The sequence below is a fragment of the Anarhichas minor genome, unplaced genomic scaffold, assembly GCF_050575085.1.
Source record: "Anarhichas minor isolate MPS153535 unplaced genomic scaffold, ASM5057508v1 ptg000028l, whole genome shotgun sequence".
NCBI lineage: Eukaryota > Metazoa > Chordata > Actinopteri > Perciformes > Anarhichadidae > Anarhichas > Anarhichas minor.
This window is the reverse complement of record NW_027466474.1, coordinates 3,413,441-3,425,865: the sequence shown is the minus strand read 5'-3', so window position 1 is coordinate 3,425,865 and position 12,425 is coordinate 3,413,441. Positions and strand designations below refer to the sequence as shown.

Here is a 12,425-nt window from a genome sequence, read left to right as displayed (position 1 = left end):
AATCAAAGTCCTCACAGCTCATCACTAGAACTGGAGATTTGGTTCAATCACCAGAATTAGACCCTCCATCATCAGCAACCGGCTGATTAAAAGTGCGGTTTTCATCTTTGTGAAAAACGTGGCGTTTGGGAAAGTAACCGGGGTCGTCCTCAGACTGATCAGATAATAAAGTGTAACAACACAGCCTCCGTCGCTCAGCTCACAGATTTGAGAAGTCGTGCGAGCGCCTCCGCCCCCTTCTACTCGTCAAATGTCACTGCAACTTCCAGATTTACCGGGGTATGAAATTAATTGTCTTCACACCATTTTTGGAGACTTCGCATGAGATCAACGTCCACCGAGATCTGACGAGGAGATTAACCCCCGAAAGATGAAAGCCACGTCGCCTAAATGACTGACCACGGGGAGTGAGAGAGGATGCTGCACGGAGGAGGTTGGACCAATTTCAAACAGCAATTCAGTCCCGCCTGAGGACCAAATAGGCTGCAAAGCAAGTGTTTAGGAATAAATAGAACCGGTTATCAAGCACTGGGATGTGCCCTGAAAGTAGAGCCAATGCACTGATGTTTACACTGCAAGGTAACTGTACAGTTTTCATTCATCTTCTACGTTACATACCTACAGATATTCCCATGTAGTACTTGGAGTACGAGTCCACTGCTCTACTTTTTTAGGCCTCCTGGGAAGCGCACAGCGTCTGCTCCCATACTGTCATTTAAGCTGGAGTATTTTTAAACCGGAGAGGTAGGAGATGTTTAAACTTAAGAAATGGATTTATTTTTAACAGCCATTTGAGTGAAGTATATAACAGAAGGTAGATGAGACCTCTACGAGGGAGGTGACTATAATTAAGTCACTATGCCAACTAAACGTCTTCATCTGCACATTAACTTCGCCCTCATTTCGACCCCTGCGGTGCACATCACGAAATATCCCGACAGAGAGTACACTTGGAGTGATGTGCCTGAAAAAACAAACATTCAATTAAAGAAATCCAAACTCTCCCTGGCTGACATTTCCTTTCATTAGCGTACAAAATGGAAATAACATTCTTCCTTTTATCAGTCCTTTAACTGTATATTGTGTTATTTTAAAAAAATAACGACAACTGGCAGCAGGAAAATGGTTTCTCCTGAGAAGTTAACCCGATCCTGAGAATCCACATGGGTTTAAAAAATGTCGCATATTAGCAACACATTGTAGGTAAACAATGCTGTTACACAATAGACTTCATCTGTCATCTGAGCTTTCCAAACATTTCTGCCAAAACAGGAAATATAAACATCCAGTTGAACTCAGCATTACCCGATTCTGAACATTAAGCGTCTTTAAGCATCACAATCTTTATGTGTCGTCAGGTTTCCATGATGGTGACTGAAGGATTTAACCATGTGTTGTTGCAGCAGCTGCTGTGAGCACCATAAGGGAACTATTGTCATTTGAAGCACATCACTCATATAGATCTGCAAGAAAAACATATTTTCATCCACGTGGTTTCACTATTAACTCTTTGCACCATTCTATTCAGTCACTTTGTTGTTTTGTGTTGGACAGGTACTGTATGCAGACCCAAAATACACACACAGGCTTATTGATTGGCTCAGATGGCACCCTCCCACCGCCTGCCTCTTCTTATCCAGCTCCTCAATTCCCCCCGAGGGTCAATACAACATCTCATCAGGAGAAATGTCACCTCTCCTCACCCGAAAGTGGGACAAAAACAATTTGTTTGAGAACATGGGGAGCATTCTCAACATGGTGCCATCCACCAAGCTAAGTTTAGCAAGACGGCCTCGGGCGGCAGAGCACAGTCGGCACATTTAGTGAATAATGCCGGAGCACTTACACAACAAACAGTAATGACACAATAAGGTCTTCAAATTAGAGCAAACAAACAAATAAATAAATAGCACTGAAGCAAGAAACATCACCCAAATATGAATAAGCAAAAGGCCAATGGTGGGCTGTAATAGACTGATGAGTGTTTACATTAATGATGTGATTAGAGTGAGTAATCATCTATGAAACATGTAAATAAAATGAAAAGATCTGCATAACAATAATATATATTCAAATAACTACCCTATTACTCGGTGGCATTATTTAGACGACGATGTCACAGGCTTACAGCAGGTGCTTGTTTACCAAAATAAAAGTGGGACAGTCTACATCTTATTGGAGCGTTTGTCATCAAGAGATGTTTTCTGTGAGCAGTGGTCTACAAGCCTCTGAGGAGCTGATGTTGTGTGCATGATGTTGAGAGAGCGCTGGGTCTTCTGACATGTTGTTGTTTTATCCTGCGAACACTTTAGGCCTGCGACATCAGTCTGATTAACTTAACGCAGTAATTGGTTCGTGCACATGGTATTTACTGCTGCTGTTTTCATGCAATAGCTATTGTTTTAAAGTAAAAACACACAGCAGCAACGCCTCTGTCCTCTTGGAGTAATTGTTCTTAAATAAGGATATCATGATTTAGTTGGTTTTTTTGCCAAGTAAAACCGATCCAAAATTTACATTTTTCTAAATAATACAGTCGCATAGTGTGCTTAAACATTAACATTATCACAGTGAAAACAATGAGGGCTTCAAACTGATTGTTTCGTCTGATCGACAGGTCGAAACCCACAGATATTTAGTTTTTTATAAAACAAAGAAATGCAGCAAATTCTCACAAGTGAGACGTTGGAAGTTGAGGATATATGTCATTTGTTACTTAAAGCATTAATCGATTATTTAATAAACAGCTAGCCACTTATTTTTTTTTGCCAATTAACTAAAGAATGAATTGCCTCATATCTAAAAACAATCCAATATAAAGGATGATACGAGGGCCCAACATTTACTTTTTTAAATGTAAAGCATCTGCTTTTGGTCGCACAAACTGAAAATATGGTTGCCATTTTTAGTAAACTTATATTTTTAGTAATTAAGATCCTACCATAAGGTATATGTCCCCTTAATATGACATAAAAGAATAAAGCTTTTATTCTTATCAAAACAACATCATTTTCCGTCGAGCTCAAAAATGCCTTGATACTTTGTAATATTAAATATTAAATACACATAACCTGTATTACAGCTTTCCACTAACGGTTTCCTCCTGTCTTTCGTGTCGTGTCTGTGCACTGCTGCAGCAGGAGGACTTGGACGGCGTTTTGACAGCCCCCCCTTCAGCATGAGCAAAATATTGAAGTTCAATTGTAGTTTTTTTTACAATAGCAGCACTCTTGAGATGTGGTGCACCAGCAAAATATCTGTCTAGTTCATGATTGACATGTGCTGTAAAAACACATTTCAGGCTTTACAGCAGAAGTGCACGTTTTTTAATCATATCGCAATACAGAGCTCGTCTATGTGCATGTAACCCTATACCTCATTAATATTCCAAAACAAGCTTCCAGCTACAACACTGCACACTGATGATGAAGAACATGACACACACATTATATGTGGGCTCTGTAAGCAGAGGGACTGCCCACCACTCACAGCAACTTCCAAGTAATAAGAAATATTGACGATATGGTGGAGAGTGGGCGTGCGGTTATTGTAATGCATGTTAATAAACTGAATTAAGATCGCAGAAGGAGACAACACATTTCTCCTTGTGTCCGCAAAATGGGTCATGAAGAGGAAGGGTTATTTTGAATATATAACTCAGGGGCATGAACATAAATGTGTTCTGTCCATCACGGTATTAATAAGATCGTTACTGGTGATGTTTATGTACATCTACGGGTCAATGTCAACCTAATTCTTATCTTAGCATCTCAATTATTCTATGAAATAAAGTGTTCTCCAATTAAAAACACAGAATTGTCAATTATTGTGAAAAGCAGCAGCTCCTAATCAATAAACTCGAACATAAGACGATTGATTTCTGTGCTCCTCCTGAAGCACAAAGCACCGGCCACCACTGTTGAAGCAGACTAGCTTCATTCTAATGTGAAAAGCTAAACCAAATTGGTATGCAGGCAGGCTTTTGACTTCAAAAGTGAGGTTAGCGCAATTTTATATTGAAGCTTAGTTCTGTTTCAAGCAGCCAGGGTCACCTTACCGAACATCCAAATTTAACTGAACTGACAGATCTGAAGTGCAGTGCAGACAAATGCACTTTTAATGGGACGATGATTGCTACAGCAGTTCACTACAATAGCATATTATAGCAAATAAATGAGCTTTGAAATGGAAGTTGAAAGGCTTTTCTAACAAAGAAGATTCAATCGTAACTTCTAATTTAAATTGAAAAAAAATTGGCTTCTTTACTAATAATGAATTAGGATGAAGTTAAAGTAAATTATTGTCAAGGTGTACGCTACTTACCATGTCTGAAGACATGTATGAATATCATTAAATATGAATCTGACAAAGGTGACTAAGGAAGCCATTGCGAGTCACATGATGGTGTTAACAGCTCCAAAGTAGGTTGTATTCTGTATATTTGGTGAAGTTTAGGAATATGATAAGTGTAAAAATACCTGTGCGTCGGTATTACAGATTGTTTTCTTTAGGCATTCATGTTGATATGGCTTGGTGTAAGTGTAACATTACCAATGTTACACTTGTTCCAAAATGTAACAAAGTTATGTTTAGTGTGAGTTTTAGGGCTAAACTGATCTGTCTTTATCAATTCTGATACCTAAAGTCAGAGTAGCCTAAATAAATAATCAAGATAATAATCATAATGTGGATCAGCGTCATCCCTCCGAATACCGAATTCAATTAGTTAGGCGATGGCCCCGATACTGATCCAACAAATCGGATCGGTGAATCTCAGGCTACATCCGCACTAATTCGTTTTCGTATAAAACTGGAGTTTTCAAACAAAAATGATCTCCGTCCACACGGAGAGCAATTACTGCTTTTGATCCTTTACAGTTTCTGTGTGAACTTCACAATAGTTGTGCAGAAAAAAAATAAGCATTAATAAGAAAAAGAAAGTCCTCCGCTTTGTGTCCATCGCCCTCCTCAAAGCCGCAAACCATAACTTCAAACTTTGGCTCTGTAGGGCCGATACCGCCGCTCGCTAATCACTCCAATAACAGCTCGCTTCCTCCTCGTGTCGGCAGCAGAATTATAAAATGCTGAATTTAAATGCACAACAGCCGATAGTATCAGCAACTCCTGTCATCAGTTATCCATGTTAAATGAACCACTGGTAGTCGATCGGTAATCAAGGCTGTTGTTGTTTGTGTTCTTCTGGGAAAGGGTCACGTGATAGGGGCGTGGACGAATCAGGGAAGGACACGTGACTGCTATGAACCAATCAAGAAGAGAACGTGGGTGTCTACGTCGTCATTTTTAAACTTATGCGTTTATGTCTGTCCAAACTAGGATGTAACCCCGGAGTTTTCAAAGTATCCGTCCTCGGGAGTGTTTTTAAACATATCCGGCGTAGTGTGGACGCTCAGCATAAACATAGCAAACGTTACGAGTTTTAAAATGGAAACGTAGTAGTGTGGACGTGGCCTCGGTGGAAGGATTTTGAAGGACATTAGCTGCTTTAGCTACCTTTGTTGTCCATACAGTATACCTCATCATATTTCTAATGCTCCCTGATGTCTCTATTGTTACCAGCTGATCAGACTTAAACAATGCAACAGAGCACAATGGCATCATCCACGTAACAATAGGCTAGAATCCCCTCAGCACTCACAGCTGTGGTGTCCATATGTCTCCGTCCTGTGCTTCCAACAAGTCGAGCACAAATCCATCAACAGAGCAGTAGATCAGGTAACAATGGCATGGGTGCAGTCTTATTTGTGCAAAGCAAGGTCATGGAACCACATGGATGCTGGATCAATCAGACAGATTAATGAAGCACAAGCTGCTGACATGAGGAATATTGACACCCCTATTACATCTTGGTGCTGCAGTCCTCAACGCTCAACGCTGCTTAAATAAATCATGCCCAAGTAGAAGGAGGCACGGAAACTACTGAAGCTAATCCTTCACGTGAAGCAGATAAACAGAATACGAGAAGATCTGAACTGTAATGGAAATAACAACAATGAACTCCAAAATGTCACAGACTTAAATATCATTTTGGTCGCTGTGGCTACTTTGCTAAGTATTTAATACATGATAGCTAACAAGCTAAGATAATCTACTTAACAGAATCTCATTTTATAGTTTGCTTTTTCCAAAACCAAACATATTCAGTTTACGGACAGTAATAACGTATAAAACTGAGAAAGCAGCAAATCCTCATATTTGAGACAAATGCAGGCAGCTAATTAAAGCTGCAGTGATTAGTCGATCGACAGAAAATATGTTTTCAGTCATTTTTCAAGGTAAATGTTTTTTCAAGTATCTCAAATGTGACGATTTACTGTTTTTCTTTGTAATATATGACAATAAATAGTATATATTAAGGTTTAGGACTTTGAGTTGGACAAAACAATCAAATAGACATCAGAAGTCGTAGATGAATGCCTTTTTTTTTACTGTTCTTTATATTTCATAGATTTTAATTAATTGCTAAATTAACTGGCAGATCAATCAATAATGAAAATAATTGTTGGAGGCAGCTCTACAGTAAACATTTTGCTTGGAAAAGGACTTAATTGATTGTCAAAATTGTTGGCGATTAATTTTCTCTTGATTGATAAGTAGGTAAATCAACATCAACTAATCATTTCAGTACATTGGAACAAAGGCACGGCCTTTTGATTAAACTGTATATAAAGAATGCATACATGGTCTTGGTTGCATATTGAATTCTGGTTCAGAAATAAGCTAGTTATGCAGCCACTGCCCAGTCATTTAATCCATCGCATCCTTGCTCTCAATAAGTGTCAAAGGAAATACATTGAACTATAAAAAAACTGAACGAAATAGTTTATATTGGTCCACAGCTCTGCAGCAGAGAGAGAAGCATACGCAGTACCTTCTCCTTGAATGAGCTTTCTTAAACGCTGAAAGCCAACGTCATTTTTTCCTGCCCAGGTTTTGGTCGATTTCTGACAACGGGGACGGGATTGGGCATGAACAAATGGCATCTTCCATTTTTAATCAATAGGAGGATTAACCTTTGCTCAGCAGCGCCTCTCTCTACACAAAATGTGGAGTCAAGATTTAGGATCAAACCTGTGAAGACATGCTTCAGCTCATTATTGGACTTAGATCTACAGACCTGTATGACACCCCACATATCACTGGCATTAGGTTACCATTAATGACTCAGTAATCCCTCAAATCTCCCCTAAGAAATAAGAGCTTTTCTGGAAATGAATGTATTTGCAGAGGTGTCTTCGGTAATGATCCTCCATATTTTTAGAGGCGAGGTCTCCACTTTCATGCCCTTATTAAAGGCTCATGTTGGAACATTTAGATAAGTACCACAATGATGATTCTTATTTCCATATGACTCACACATTGCGCAGGGAACGGTCCTACATGCACAGAACAAACCAGGGTTTTGCAAATTTATGACAGCACACAACAATAATTTGACGCCAAACTACTTTCTGTAAACGATTTACGACTCGACACGTGTCAAGTTGTTTTCAATTAAGTTGATCGCCTAATTCATTAAAGTGCTTTATGGCGCAAAGAGAAACAACAAAAGAAAGCAGAGGACAAGGAAAACTTCAATTAAAACAGGAATAAATGATGACTACATACAGAGACAACATGGGTCATTTTACCAGAAATAATGCCAAATATTTTCTGGTGCAGCTTCTCAAATGCAGAAAATAGCTTGTTTTGTTTGTTTTGCATGATTGTTAAATGAATATCTTTGGGTTTTAGACTGTTGAACACTTCTGAGAAGTAAGAAGCTGGCATGAGGCTACAAGCAAACTGCAACACGGTCACATGACTGCAAGTCACCCCCACTAAGCAAAGGGCAGACTAGTTGGTGGATGACATACACATTTAGCCACTTGTTAGCAACTTCATTAAGACGAGTCAAAGCTTCAAAATTCACAAGATATATATACTGACGTACTTTACGTTGCAGAACCAAACAAGCGTGTGTTTAACATCAGACCTTATTTCAGCTCATCTAACCAACACCCGTTCAAAAAGCCCTTTGACTTTGAAACAATGGAACCGGAAGTGCAGCGATGCAAACTCACTTCCGGGTTTCAGGACTCTTTCCTGCAGCATTCAGTAGACCAGACACGGTTCAGTGCTAACAAGCAACATGTCAACCACACTCTCCATACATTTGCTCAGATCAAAGTTGCCTCAACAAAGTTGGTCTTTTACAAACGTGTGTTTATGTATGTATTACTCCAGCCAAGTCTGTCCAGCTTTAAACTGTTAGAACATTACAGCGTTGGTTTACAAAAGGTTTCCACACAGGCTAGAATAGAGATAACAAGTCTGGGTCTCCTTTCCTAGAGCCACCTCAAACATTTGAATCTCTCAAATTCAGCTACAAACTACTCTACAGAAAATACTTTTGACTATCACAGTACTATCACTTGATCTTCTTCTAGCCTCCTCTGGCCGTGTAGAGAAACATTTCGACTGCACAAACCTCCATATCAAGACAAACCAGCTGTATGGTTGATTTACGTATGAATGTGAAAGAGACTTATTAACGTTGGATGCTTAAAACGACATTATACGCTATAAAATGCTCACCTTATTCACCTCTGCTCAAATACTTACGTTACGTTTTCGGATAAACGTCAGCTCGTTAGAACCTATTCGTGGTTACATAACGCGTCAGATGAAACCTAACAAAGCACTTTGTAGGTGGTAAAAACACTAAACATGCGCTCAACTTTTACCACATTGTGCCTCATTGTAAACTCGGGGGAAGCTAACGCTAACTACCGCTAAATTAGCGTCTTAGAAGTGAACGAGGAAGTATGAAAGTACCTTGCTGTAACGTCTGTCCTCATTCATACTCTCCTGTGTCGCTGTGAGGCGTCCTAAAAAAATCCACACGACACTTGGAAGTTTCTTTAACGTTGTTTTTGTTGAGTGGGTAACCAGGAAAAGCGTCTGGTTAGCAACGAGAGCTGTCAAACAATGGCGGAGCCAAGTACGGCAAGCGGGAAGTCGACACGTGCTTTTTGTTGACGTTTTGTGCAAACCCCCTATGGGCGAAAATACAGTATATTAAGAGAAGTGTGGGCCAACTAAACAGAGATAGAGCGAGTTCCCTTTGGCAAAACAAGTATTTCTTCTGCAGCCTCAGATCAATAACGGTGACGGAAGAAGTATTCAGATGCTTTACTTCAGGGACTTTAATTAACAAGACATGTCCTCGGTAATAGCTCAGTTGTTTTGGGGTTTTAATGAAATAAAGAGAAGTTTGCAAGTAAAATTGTACAAATATCATACATTTTTAAGGCAGATTTTTATTAAATGTACTCTTGTAGAATTACAATGGTGCAGAGAAAGCTTTAAAACGTAATTTAGACCATGATAAAGGAGGTTAAAATGTACAGATATTACATGTCAAGTGCAATACTTAGCCTACTCAAAAAACCAATGGTTATGAATGTTGCGCTCTGGGCTGTAAATCTATGGGTAATAAAGCGTTTCAGGAGCTCCAGATAGGATTTTAATGGATACATTCAGTTTTTATTTCTCATCTTATTTCACATGAAATGAAGGATATATTTCATTAATTATACAAAATATACAAGTTTAACCTCATGGACTCGCCAGCTCATCATAGTTGTAACTGTAGAAATGTTTTAAATCCCCGGAAGACTAATTTCTGTCCATCTGCTGAATTCATCAGAAGTCGTTATCCTCTTTTATAGCTCCCATTATTCTTGGGCTGTTATCAAATGGATTCTCTTCAAATTCAAATTCAAATGAATACAAGACTATTATGTAGATGATTTTGAGGAAATGTAAAGTCGCATTAGTTGTCCTTACAGGAGAAAGTTATTGACTGAAATTCCAAAAGAAAATTCAGCCTACTCTGTGTCATATATTTTACACGTCAATAAGAACCCATTAAAGACTGCAGCAATAAATCTATAGCTTACTCTGCGTAAGAACAATTTTGAGATACTTTACTTGAGTATTTCAATTGTACTTTATACTTCTATTCCACTGCTATTATTGTACTTTTTACTCCATTGGCTGTATTTACAAATTACTTTTCAGGTTAAGATTTTACGTAAGACAAAACAGACAATTAGCTTATGAAATCCAATGTATTGTTGAATATTAGAGCAGGGAACCTTATCAATTCAGATGTATTTTAGGTGATAGTAGTTCCACCAAAGTGTGATTTCCCCTTAAAATCTGATTGTTTTGTTCAAAAATATTGTTCAGGTGCAAAAAAGTAAAATGATCCATTATTGCACACACAAAAAAAAGATAAGAAAAAAGTGTTTCATTCTTTCCGACCACAAAAGGTATCTCACAACCCCTTGGATTAATCTTGTGACCCTTTGGGGGACCCCATTCCCCTGATGTTGGGACTAAACTACCAACTGTAAATTAGGGAGTTAAAAAAATAGCTCCACTTCGACCAGCTAAAACAATAAAATACTTCTCTGCATTCATGCACCAACGTTAACAGTCTAACAATGTTATATATAACATATCAGTCACAGGGGCCATTTCTCAGCAGAATCATGTACCTTTATCTTGATTTGCATTTAATTGATGATACTTTTGTACTTTTATTCATGTAAGATTTAGAATGCAGAACCTTTATATGTAATGGAGTAATTTTTAATGTATATTTATTAGTATTTTTTCTTAGGTAAAGGAGTTGTGATGACAACATTTCCCTCTAAGCCGCCATGAATTAGATCTGAAATTAAAAGCCGGTCTGTCAACATGTTTATCGGCGCTCCTCATTCTTCATTTCCTTCCTGTGGCACCTTGGGCTCAGGATTTGCAAAGGCTTAGTTTGTCTGCATCCTAATCTTTGACAACTAAAATGGCTCAAAGTTGATTCTTCTCGCTCCCTCACCACCTAAAGTACACCCTCGTTCAGAGATGACAGTGTTAACCACCACAATGACTTGATTTAATCATCCAAAAGCAGAGAAATAATGGACATGTCATTTTAAAAGCCTCTAATATCACACTTCCGCCCCTTATTATGCAAATGAGTTCATTTTGTGTCTAATTTCACTTTTCTCTCACTTATATGCCATGCCATCTCCTACTCTTTGGCTTATTGTTACTGTTCTGGTGGCTAAGCTCTCTCAGAGATGCTGGGGCATGAACAAAGCCAGTGATATCTAGTGAATTCTCATTACAAGGGGATTATCATATGTGCCAGCATGCATTCCACTCCCACATCATTAAGTGTTTTGGACCATTTACAGCCAATTACACCATTGCTAATGCTTTTTTTGCGCCCACCCTTCCCCCAAGGCCCATGATGATATTTTACATGTTTTGACAACTCACCACAATTTTATCTTCCTTGGTTTGTTTGCATTTGATTGGACTACCCGGTAATCACTATTTGCCCTGTAGCAGACGTCTGTTTCTTCTGTTTGACTAAACATCAGTACCTATTACAGCTCACGTACGCTCCAACTAGATGGCAGTAAGTGGTACAGTGTAAATACTGATCTGAGAGATATATTAATGAGCCATTAATATTCCCGAATGAACGCTAATCCCAGTTAACATGTCTCTCCCAGCTGGAAGATATATCTTAACCTGGTTCACAGCAGGTTGCTTCAGTTAGAAGCCTACTGCACAGCCTCAGCAGCAAAACACAAACCTGGAGTTCTTTAACGTGGATATATTGTGTAGAGCACATTCAGTTTGATAGTTTCAGATCCACAACCCAAGGCTTTCTTAAAAAGAAAAGCTAAATACAGGAGGCTGCCCACCACACAGATGTTCAATCTGTCTCTTTCTCCTGTGACAACTGAGGGTTTGTCAGTTTTTCACCATTTGCTGTTGGGTGAGTTGTGTAAATTTGAGACTTTGTCTCCATGGTTGACTACAAATTTGTCGACCATCCATGAGTTTCTGCTTATGGTTGAAATTTGCTTTTGTCAGCAGACTCCAGGCGTGAATTTGTTGCAGTTTAAACTCTATAACTGGCAGTGAGAGTGGGTACAGCTATATGTTTTGGGATCATTTATGGCTTTCTAGGGTTGACTGCAGATTTTTGGACCCACTGCTTTACAGTGAAGGAGACTATAGGGCTCAGCCTGGGTTTACCAGGTAGCCTAGGGTGGGACTCCAGACTTCCTCATTGCTTTGTTAAAGAAAATAGTTTGACATTATGGGAAATACACTCATTTACTTATTTTTGCCGAGAGTTAGACGAGAAGATCGATACTTCTATCTTGTCTGTACAGTAAATATGAAGCTATAGTGAACAGCCAATTAACTTAGCTTAGCATAAAGACAGGAAACTGGGGGAAACAGATAGCCGAGCTCTGCACCAAGGTAACGAAATTCACCTACATGCGGAAAACAGAAGTGTTAAAGCGTCATTTTTTTGTTTTATGTGGGTTATGCTG

The 12,425-nt window shown here is 38.9% G+C and overlaps 1 protein-coding gene across 4 annotated transcripts in view; it reads right to left on the bottom strand.

The window, feature by feature from the left end:
- The window catches only part of enox2 (ecto-NOX disulfide-thiol exchanger 2), a 146,171-nt gene extending 137,186 nt beyond the window's left edge, over positions 1–8,985 (bottom strand). For 3 of the 4 annotated variants that reach the window (XM_076102932.1, XM_076102930.1, XM_076102933.1), the window contains exon 1: positions 8,836–8,985. The gene's annotated coding sequence lies outside the window, so the exon portion shown is untranslated. Of the gene's footprint in view, positions 1–7,951; positions 7,971–8,835 lie in introns of those variants that run through there. The other variant, XM_076102931.1, reaches the window with a different exon arrangement.
- Between the last annotated feature and the right edge of the window lie 3,440 nt (positions 8,986–12,425).